This window comes from Lithobates pipiens, unplaced genomic scaffold, assembly GCF_037356315.1.
Source record: "Lithobates pipiens isolate NorthernLeopardFrog02 unplaced genomic scaffold, aLitPip1_a1.2 Scaffold_30, whole genome shotgun sequence".
In the NCBI taxonomy this organism is placed as follows: Eukaryota; Metazoa; Chordata; class Amphibia; order Anura; family Ranidae; genus Lithobates; species Lithobates pipiens.
The window spans coordinates 109947574-109959223 of NW_027507791.1; positions in this window are offsets into that span (position 1 = coordinate 109947574).

The window sequence follows — 11650 nt, forward strand, 5'->3', positions numbered from 1 at the left end:
TGTGCAGGGCGCTGCCATTGCACGTTATTCTAAAAGTTCTTTGGTGTGGGCCTTTTTTGAGACGAGTGCATCAGATCGCACCGCTGCTATTTGCAACATATGTCTCAAGCGTATCTCGCGTGGCCAAAACATCAGCTGCTTGGGCACCACATGCTTGACCAGACATATGTTGACCTGCCATGCAGCTCGTTGGCAAGCGTGCCTCAAAGACCCACACCAAAGAACAAAGCGGCCCTCTCCTTGTTCCTCATCAGCTGGCATCTCCAACCCCACTAGACCTTCAGTCCTCTCTGAAACCTGCTCTGAGAGGAATGAAGGTGTAGAATTAGGTGTGTCACAGCCAAGTGCTTCCGGGCACTCTGCTAGCAGTACACCCACGTCCGATTATAGCAGGCAAATGTCCCTGCCCCGGCTGCTGGACCGGCAAAAGAAGTTCACTCCCAGCCATCCACATGCCCAGCGGTTGAATGCTAGCTTGGCTAAATTGCTAGCACTTCAACTGCTGCCTTTTCAGTTGGTAGACTCGGCCCCCTTCCGTGAGTTTGTACAATGTGCGGTTCCTCAGTGGCAGGTCCCCAAATGCCACTTTTTCTCATGGAAGGCGATTCTGGCTCTCTACCGGCATGTGGAAGGCAATGTCCTTGCCTCGCTGGACAGGGCGGTCAGCGGTAAGGTGCATATTACCGCTGACTCATGGTCCAGCAGGCATGGACAGGGACGTTACCTGTCTTTCACGGCCCATTGGGTCACTCTTCTGGCAGCTGGGAAGGATGCAGGACAAGGTGCAGTAGTGTTGGAGGTTGTTCCGCCACCACGCCTCCAAAATGCTACTATTGGTTGTGACACACCTCTCTCCTCCACCCCCTCCTCTTCTTCTTCCTCCATGGCCTCTTCCAGTGCTCTGTCCTCAGAACCAGCGGTGCTCCGTAGGCATTCCAGGGGCTACGCAAGTACGCAGGCCGAGAGGTGGTTGATGCCACGCCAGCTTAAGCCAGGAATGGTGGTTTGCGACAATGGCACCAACCTCCTCTCCGCCCTCCGACAGGGACAACTGACCCATGTGCCCTGTGTAGCTCACGTCCTTAACCTGGTGGTGCAGCGGTTCTTGGGCAGGTACCCCGGCTTACAGGATGTCCTGAAGCAGGCCAGGAAAGTCTGTGTGCATTTCCGCCGATCATTTAATGCCTGTGCTCGGCTGGCTGAGCTCCAAAAGGAGTTGAACCTGCCCAAGAACCGCCTTATATGTGACATGCCCACCAGGTGGAACTCAGCGTTGGCCATGCTGCAGCGGCTGCACACGCAGCAGAGGGCCATCAATGAGTACCTGTGCGACTACGGCACCAGGACAGGGTCAGGGGAGCTTGGTTTTTTCTCACCACGCCAGTGGGGCATGATCAGGGATGCATGCACTGTCCTGTCACCGTTTGAGGAGGCCACAAGGATGGTGAGCAGTGACAGTGCATGCATCAGTGACACTGTACCTCTTGTCCACCTTTTGCAGCATACGCTGCATGGGATAATGGACAGGGCACTTGAGGCAGAACAGAGGCAGGAAGAGGAGGACTTCCTTGCCTTTCAAGGCCCCCTTTATCCAGACAGTGTTCCTGCTGTGCCACCCATCACACAGGAAGAGGATGAGGAGGAGGAGGAGGAGGATGATTGTGTCAGCATGGAGGTGGAGGCTGGCACTCAGCATCAGCAGCAGCAGTCTTGTAGGGATGATTTACAGTCCCAAGAAACACGTGGACTTGTATGTGGCTGGGAGGAGGTAGCTGCGGATCATGTTGCCCTTAGTGACCCAGAGGACTCCGGACCGAATGCCTCAGCTAACCTACGCTGCATGGCCTCCCTGATCCTGCAAAGCCTGCGGAAGGATCCTCGTATTCTTCGGATCAAGGAGAGGGACCATTACTGGCTGGCCACTCTCCTTGATCCACGGTACAAGGGTAAGGTTGCCGACCTTATCTTGCCATCGCAGAGGGAGCAGAGGATGAGACATCTCCGGGAGGCCTTGCAGAAAGGTCTGTGCAACGCGTTCCCAGAGACTGGGAGGTTACAAACTCCTGGTCCTGGACAACGTGTTGCTGAGGCATCGGTCAGAAGGAGCGGTGGAGAAGGTGGCCGTCTGACTGATGCTTTCAGACAATTTTTTAGTCCGCAGCCCCAAGGTATGATCGGTTCCAGCAACCATCGCCAGCGTCTGATTTACATGGTGCAGGAATACCTAGGGGCAAGGTCAGACTTGGACACCTTTCCCACCGAAAATCCTCTGGCTTACTGGGTCTTGAGGATGGATCACTGGCCAGAGCTTGCACAGTATGCAATTGAGCTACTGGCCTGTCCTGCATCCAGCGTTCTTTCGGAACGCACTTTCAGTGCTGCTGGTGGCTTTGTTACTGATCACAGGGTGCGGCTGTCTACCGAATCAGTTGATCGACTGACCTTCATCAAGATGAATCAGTCTTGGATCACCCACAGCTACCAAGCACCTGAAGCTGATGTAACCGAATAATTTTTTTTGAAATATCACATCCCTTCAAGACTGCCTATGCTGATGCTGAGTGACTGTCCTGTTATGTTGATTGTCTATCCTCTTCCTCCTCCGATGATATGTTGGAAGAACATTTCTGTTTCTGGGTGATGCCATCAGCCCAATTTTTCTGCCCCTGTTTAACAGGGGCGTTTAAGTACAATTTTTGATGCAATGCTTTGCAGCAGGGCTAATTCCTGCAATAAAACAAGAGTATATGGGAGAGATTGCAGTGTGGTGGCACCAGCACCAGTGCCTAAGGCCCAATTTTTCTGCCCCTGTTTAACAGGGGCGTTTAAGTACAATTTTTGATGCAATGCTTTGCAGCAGGGCTAATTCCTGCAATAAAACTAGAGTATATGGGAGAGGTTGCAGTGTAGTGGCACCAGCACCAGTGCCTAAAGCCCAATTTTTCTGCCCCTGTTTAACAGGGGCGTTTAATTACAATTTTTGATGCAATGCTTTGCAGCAGGGCTAATTCCTGCAATAAAACTAGACTATATGGGAGAGGTTGCAGTGTCGTGGCACCAGCACCAGTGCCTAAGGCCCAATTTTTCTGCCCCTGTTCAACAGGGACATGTAATTACAATTCTTGATATAATATTTCACAGGAGGGCCCGTTCCTGTGCCCACCCAGAGTAACTGTGAGGACTTATAGTGTTGTGGCACCAGCACCACAACCACCAAAGGTAAATTTTTCTACCACTGTTCAACAATGGCATGTAATTACAATTCTTGATATAATCGTTCACAGCAGGGCGCTCCAGCGCCCACCAAGAGTCACTTTGAGGGCTTACAATGTTGTGGCAAAACCAACACCTTGTTCCGCCATTTCTGCAGAGCATATAGGGCAGGCCCCTACTTTCAAACATCCAACTTACAAACATCTCCTACTTGCAAACGGAAGGAGACAACAGCAAGTGAGATGAAAAAAGATGGACGACAAAACAAATTATACAGGGGTGATAACCCTTCCCTATGTTTTCCAAAAAGCTTAAAAATTTTTTTTTTGACTGGAGCTACACTTTAAAAATGTACCAGTTGAAAATTACAAACAGATTCAACTTAACACAACAAACCTACACAGTCCCTGTCTTGTTTGCACCGCCTGTATACTGCTGTTCTGAGTATATAGGGCCTGGGGGCCACACGCATTTCCTTTTTTTAATATGGGTACGGGGTTCCCCTTAATATGCGTACAAGACCCAAAGGGGCTGGTAATGGGCAGGGAGGGCTACCCATGCCATTTTTCTCAATGATTTTCAACCATATTGCAGGAACCAGATATAACATTAAAACCGCAAGCAGCTTTAAATGACGTTATTTCCGTTAAATGTCATTTTGTGCAGGGACTGTTCTAAACACGGGAAACACGTGGCACTTCACAGGCATACTACAGACACCCCCCAGGCACCATATTTAAAGGAATATTTCACTTTTTTTTTCCACTTTAATCGTCATTAAAATCAGTGCTCCTGCTAAAACGGCCGTTTTTAAAACTTTTAAAACAGGAGCCAGGTCCCCAAACTCTTTTTAGGACAGTATCTTGCATATTAACCGTTAAAATTAGCACTTTTAATTTCGAACGTTCGAGTCCCATAGGCTTCAATGGGGTTCTAATGTTCGTACGAATTTGGGGTCCGTTCGAAAGTTCTGGTGCGAACCGAACCGGGGGGTGTTCGGCTCATCCCTAACGGCCGGGCAGACACCGGGGGAGAGAGGAGGAGCAGCTGTAATCAATACATGGTTCATCTCTGTTGCTGGGAGGGGGAGTGAACTTCTCTGGGCTGTGTGAGACGAGTGTCAGAGCCCATTCACACAGGGGCAACACGACTTGTAGGCGACTTGAGTCAGGCAACTTGGACACGACTTGAGTTAAGATCACAGCGCGACTTGGGACGACTTCAAAACGACTTGTGATGACTTCAAGCCCGACTTGGGACGACTTACAGGTCGCCCCAGGCCAGGCGACTTTTGCCGAGGCCAAGCAGAGAATGAGCTCAAGGGGGAACTCCACAGCAAATTTCTGAAAAAAATTTGGCGTGGGTTCCCCCTCCGAGAGCATACCAGGCCCTTAGGTCTGGTATGGATTCCAAGGGGAACCCCCTACGCCGAAAAAACGGCGTGGGGGTCCCCCCCAGATCCACACCAGACCCTTATCCGAGCACGCTACCCGGCCGGCCAGGAAAGGGGGTGGGGACGAGCGGGCGCCCCCCCCCCTCCTGAGCCGTACCAGGCCGCGTGCCCTCAACATGGGGGGGTGCCTTGGGGGAGGGGGGGGCGTGCGGCCCCCCCCACCCCAAAGCACCTTGTCCCCATGTCGATGAGGACAAGGGCCTCTTCCCGACAACCCTGGCCGTTGGTTGTCGGGGTCTGCGGGCGGGGGGCTTATCGGAATCCGGGAGCCCCCTTTAATAAGGGGGCCCCCGGATACCGGCCCCCCACCCTATGTGAATGAGTATGGGGTACAATGTACCCCTACCCATTCACCTGTGGAAAAAAAGTACAAAAAAAAACACAACACAGGGAAAAAATATTTTATTGCACAGCTCCGGGGGTCTTCCGTCTTCGGGGGTCTTCTCGCCGGACACCTCCGCTATCTTCTTGTAGCTCTTTTACTAGCGGAGGAGTCCGGCTTTCTTCTTCCCCGCCGCCGGCCTCTTCTCCCGACTTCGGGGGTCTTGTCCCCCTCTTCGGTTCTTCTGCCGGGCCACCGCGCCTTCTTATAGCTCTTTTGCAGGCGGTGGCCCGGTCTTCTGCTGCTGCCGCTGCCGCCGCCGCCGCCCGTTCTTCTTCTTCTTCTTCTTCTTCTTCTTCTTCTTCTTCTTCTTCTTCTTCTTCTTCTTCTCCAGGAGATGTTGGCACGACGCTCTCTCCGGCCACAATGCCAGGGACGCGCTCCGCTGCCACTTATATAGGGACAATGGGGCGGTGTCACATGGGTTGATGTCACATGGGTTGGTCACATGGGTTGATGTCACATGGTAAGGGGGCGGGGTCACCATGTGACATCAACCCATGTGACCAACCCATGTGACATCAACCCATGTGACACCGCCCCATTGTCCCTATATAAGTGGCAGCGGAGCGCGTCCCTGGCATTGTGGCCGGAGAGAGCGTCGTGTCAACATCTCCTGGAGAAGAAGAAGAAGAAGAAGAAGAAGAAGAAGAACGGGCGGCGGCGGCGGCAGCGGCAGCAGCAGCAGCAGAAGACCGGGCCACCGCCTGCAAAAGAGCTATAAGAAGGCGCGGTGGCCCGGCAGAAGAACCGAAGAGGGGGACAAGACCCCCGAAGTCGGGAGAAGAGGCCGGCGGCGGGGAGGAAGAAAGCCGGACTCCTCCGCTAGTAAAAGAGCTACAAGAAGATAGCGGAGGTGTCCGGCGAGAAGACCCCCGAAGACGGAAGACCCCCGGAGCTGTGCAATAAAATATTTTTTCCCTGTGTTGTGTTTTTTTTTTGTACTTTTTTTCCACAGGTGAATGGGTAGGGGTACATTGTACCCCATACTCATTCACATAGGGTGGGGGGCCGGTATCCGGGGGCCCCCTTATTAAAGGGGGCTCCCGGATTCCGATAAGCCCCCGCCCGCAGACCCCGACAACCAACGGCCAGGGTTGTCGGGAAGAGGCCCTTGTCCTCATCGACATGGGGACAAGGTGCTTTGGGGTGGGGGGGCCGCACGCCCCCCCTCCCCCAAGGCACCCCCCCATGTTGAGGGCACGCGGCCTGGTACGGCTCAGGAGGGGGGGGGACCGCCCGCTCGTCCCCACCCCCTTTCCTGGCCGGCCGGGTAGCGTGCTCGGATAAGGGTCTGGTGTGGATCTGGGGGGGACCCCCACGCCGTTTTTTCGGCGTAGGGGGTTCCCCTTGGAATCCATACCAGACCTAAGGGCCTGGTATGCTCTCGGAGGGGGAACCCACGCCAAATTTTTTTCAGAAATTTGCCGTGGAGTTCCCCCTTCAGAGCTAATAATTCTGTCAAAGTCGCCTCCGTATAGACGGAGATCCGACTTGGAGGCGATCTCCATTGAAATCAATGGGTACCGGTCGCCTACAAGTCGGATAGAAGTAGTACAGGAACCTTTTCTGAAGTCGGAGCGACTTCAGTAGTGTGCATTAAGACGGCTCTCATTCACTTACATTGCTTTTTAAATGTTGTCCGACCTGAGGCGACCTGAGGCGACTTGGGGCGACCTGAAGTCGGATCAGGAGTTGCCCCTGTGTGAATGGGCTCTCAGAGACACTCTGCTCAGCTGCAGCCACCAGCCCCTAAATGTACAGACTCATTCTCCTGTCCTACGGATGGGAGAAATCAGTCTGTTTTCTCAAACTGTCACTGCATGGCTCCCCCACAGTGCAGGATCTCCAGGGCTCAGTCTCAAGTTAGACTTCGGCAAACCCTGATTGTTCTGACACTGCTATCCCACGGATGTGATGACAGCTTGTGATCTGTCTCACAGCTCCGTGCGGCTCTGCGCCCGCCCATCGGGGAGATGAGAGGGGTGTCCCATGTCCACAGCTACGAATCATGAGGAGAGGGAGAGCCTGGGTGGGGGGCAGCATGCTAAGTTAAATCATCCATTAGCCGGGTAACAGAGCCAGGCTGCAGCCGATCGGTGCAATGACACTGCTATGGGGGGGGGGGGGGGGGAGGAGCCGAAAGGATGTCATGCATAATCGATTACTCTGGCTCCCCGCACCATTGCCGAATCAGGAAGGGCAGAATCGCGATGCATCGATTCGGCGATCATTTTCAACACCCCTATTAGCCACTGGTTGCGTCACCCAGAACCAAAAATGTTCTTCCAAGCTATCAGCAGGATCATTGAGGAGGAAGAGCATAGTCAGTCAACATAACAGGACAGTCACTCAGCATCAGCATAGGCAGTCTTGAAGGGATGTGACATTTCAAAAAAAATTATTCGGTTACATCAGCTTCAGGTGCTTGGTAGCTGGTGGTAATCCAAGACTGATTCATCTTTATGAAGGTCAGTCGATCAACCAAGTCAGGGGACAGGCGCACCCTGTGATTGGTTACAAAGCCTCTAGCAACACTGAAGGTGCGTTCCGAAAGAACGCTGAATGCAGGACAGGCCAGTAGCTCAATTGCATACTGTGCAAGCTCTGGCCAGTGATCCATCCTTAAGACCCAGTAAGCCAGAGGATTTTCGGTGGGAAAGGTGTCCAAGTCTGACCTTGCCCCTAGGTATTCCTGCACCATGTAAATCAGACGCTGGCGATGGTTGCTGGAACTGATCATACCTTGGGGCTGCGGACTAAAATATTGTCTGAACGCATCGGTCAGACGGCCACCTTCTCCACCGATCTTTCTGTGACTGACCGAAGCCTCAGCAACACGTTGTTCAGGACCAGGAGTAGGGATGAGCCGAACACCCCCCTGTTTGGTTCGCACCAGAACCTGCGAACAGACCTAAACTTCGTGTGAACTTTAGAACCCTATTAAAGTCTATGGGACTCGAACGTTCACAATCTAAAGTGCTAATTTTAAAGGGTAATATGCAAGTTACTGTCCTAAAAAGTGTTTGGGGACCTGGGTCCTGCCCCAGGGGACATGGATCAATGCAAAAAAAAGTTTTAAAAACTGCAGTTTTTTCAGGAGCAGTGATTTTAATAATGATTAAAGTGAAACAATAAAAGTGTAATATTCCTTTAAATTTCGTAGCTGGGGGGTATCTATAGTATGCCTGTGAAGAGGCGCATGTTTCTGGTGCTTCGAACTGTCCCTCCACAAAGTGTCATTTGTGCAGGAAAAAAAGTATTTTAAAATCACTTCCGGTTATATTGTCGGGTCCCGTAATACAGAGAACACTCAATGAGTGTTCTCTGTATTAGCCGACAATTCATTCATTCATTGATTAAAAAAAAAAAAGCGTGGGGGTTCCCCTAAATTCACACTTTACACTTTCTTTGTGAAATGGTAGGGGTACTTTTGTACCCCCTTACCATTTCAAACAGGGGGGGGCGGGATCTGGGGGTCCCCTTGTTAAAGGGGGCTTCCAGATTCTGATAAGCCCCCCGCCCGCAGACCCTCACAACCACCGGCCAGGGTTGTGAGGATGAGGCCCTTGTCCTCATCAACATGGGGACAAGGTGCTTTGAGGGGTCACAGACCCCCAAAGCATCCTCCCAATGTTGAGGGTATGTGGCCTGGTACGGTTCAGGAGGGAGGGGGGCGCTCTCTCGTCCCCCCTCTTTTCCTGTGGCCTGCCAGGTTGCGTGCTCGGATAAAGGGTCTGATATGGATTTTTAGGGGGACCCCCACGTCAATTTTTTTTTAAATTTGATGCGGGGTTCCCCTTAATATCCATATCAGACCTGAAGGGTCTGGTATGGATATTTAGGGGGACCCCCACTTTAATTTTTTTTTTAATTTGACACGGGATTCCCCTTAATATCCATGTCAGACCTGAAGGGCCTGGTAATTGAATTTAGGGGAACCCCCACGCTTTTTTTTTTTTTTATCAATGAATGAATGAATTGTCGGCTAATACAGAGAACACTCATTGAGTGTTCTCTGTATTACGGGACCCGACAATATAGCCGGAAGTGATTTTAAAAGACTTTTTTTCCTGCACAAATGACACTTTGTGCAGGGACAGTTCTAAGCACCAGAAACATGCGCCCCTTCACAGGCATACTATAGATACCCCCCAGCTACGAAATTTAAAGGAATATTACACTTTTATTGTTTCACTTTAATCATTATTAAAATCACTGCTCCTGAAAAAACGTCCGTTTTTAAAACTTTTTTTTGCATTGATCCATGTCCCCTGGGGCAGGACCCGGGTCCCCAAACACTTTTTAGGACAGTAACCTGCATATTACCCTTTAAAATTAGCACTTTAGATTTCTCCCATAGACTTGTATAGGGTGTTCCGGCTTTTCGAATTTGCTGTGAACAGCCCAAATTATTCGCTGAACAGGCGAACAGGCAATGTTCGAGTCGAACATGAGTTTGATTCGAACACGAAGCTCATCCCTAACCAGGAGTTTGTAACCTCCCAGTCTCTGGGAACGCGTTGCACAGACCTTTCTGCAAGACTTCCCGGAGATGTCTCATCCTCTGCTCCCTCTGCGATGGCAAGATAAGGTCCACAACCTTACCCTTGTACCGTGGATCAAGGAGAGTGGCCAGCCAGTAATGGTCCCTCTCCGAAGAATACGAGGATTCCTCCGCAGGCTTTGCAGGATCAGGGAGGCCATGCAGCGTAGGTTAGCTGAGGCATTCGGTCCGGAGTCCTCTGGGTCACTAAGGACAACATGATCCGCAGCCACCTCCTCCCAGCCATGTACAAGTCCACGGGTTTCTTGGGATTGTAAATCATCCCTAAAAGACTGCTGCTGATGCTGAGTGCCAGGCTCCACCTCCATGCTAACACAATCCTCCTCCTCCTCCTCGTCCTCTTCCTATGTGATGGGTGGGACAGCAGGAACACTGGATAAAGGGGGCCTTGAGAGGCAAGGAAGTCCTCCTCTTTCTGCCTCTGTTCTGCCTCAAGTGCCCTGTTCATTATTCCATGCAGCGTATGCTCCAACAGGTGGACAAGAGGTACAGTGGCCTCCTCAAATGGTGACAGCACAGTGCATGCATCCCTGATCATGCCCCACTGGCGTGATGAAAAAAACCAAGCTCCCCTGACCCTGTCCTGGTGCCATAGTCGCACAGGTACTCATTGATGGCCCTCTGCTGCATGTGCAGCCGCTGCAGCATGGCCAACGTTGAGTTACACCTGGTGGGCATGTCACATATAAGGCGGTTCTTGGGCAGGTTCAACTCCTTTTGGAGCTTAGCCAGCTGAGCACTGGCATTATATGATTGGTGGAAATGCACACAGACTTTCCTGGCCTGCCTCAGGACAACCTGTAAGCCTGGATACCTGCCCAAGAACCGCTGCACCACCAGGTTAAGGATGTGAGCCACACGGCACAAAACATTTGCCCCAGTGTGCCTCTTGTCCCCCAAACAAACCAGCGCAAGCACGGCATGGCATCTTTTTGCCTGCGTACTTGTGTAGCTCCTTGAACACCTACGGAGCACCGCTGGTTCTGAGGACAAAGCACTGGAAGAGGAGGGGGTGGAGGAGAGAGGTGTGTCACAACCAGTAGTAGCATTGTGGAGGCATGGTGGTGGAACAACCTCCAACACTACTGCACCTTGTCCTGCATCCTTCACAGCTGCCAGAAGAGTGACCCAATGAAAGATAGGTAACGTCCATGCCTGCTGGACCGCGAGTCAGCAGTAATATGCATTTTACCGCTGACCGCCCTGTCCAGCGAGGCATGGACATTGCCTTCCATATGCCAGTAGAGAGCCGGAATCGCCTTCCGTTAGAAAAAGTGGCGTTTGGGAACCTACCACTGACGAACCGCACATTGCACAAACTCACGGAAGGGGGCCGAGTCTACCAACTGAAAAGACAGCATTTGAAGTGCTAGCAATTTAGTCAAACTAGCATTCAACCGCTGGGCATGTGGATGGCTGGGAGTGAACTTCTTTCGACGTCCAGCAGCTGGGGCAGGGAAATTTGCTTGCTACAATCGGACGTCGGTGTACTGCTAGTAGAGTGCCTGCAAGTACTTGGCTGTGACACACCTAATTCTACACCTTAATTCCTCTCAGTGCAGGTTTCAAAGAGGACTGAAGGTCTAGTGGGGTTGGAGATCCCAGCTGATGAGGAGCAGGGAGAGGTCCGCTTTGTTCTTTGGTGTGGGTCTTTAAGGTACGCTTGCCACGAGCTGCATGGCGGGTCAACATATATCTGGTCAAGCATGTGGTGCCCAAGCGGCTGATGTTTTTGCCACGTGAGATACACTTGAGACATATGTTGCAAATAACAGCGGTGCCATCTGATGCACTCGTCTCAAAAAAGGCCCACACCAAAGAACTTTTGGAATAATGCGCAGAGGCAGCGCCCTGCACAGGCGGAGCGCTGCGGTGTGATTCAGTCGGTGTGCTGCCCTTAAGCTGGCGCCCGGAGGGTATCCTGCCTCCTCCTCCTATCAGGCACCCACGTGGCGTCAGTGACCTCATCACCCCCTCCCTCTTCATCACTGGAGCAAACCTGGTAGTATGCTGCAGCTGGAGGAACATGACTGCC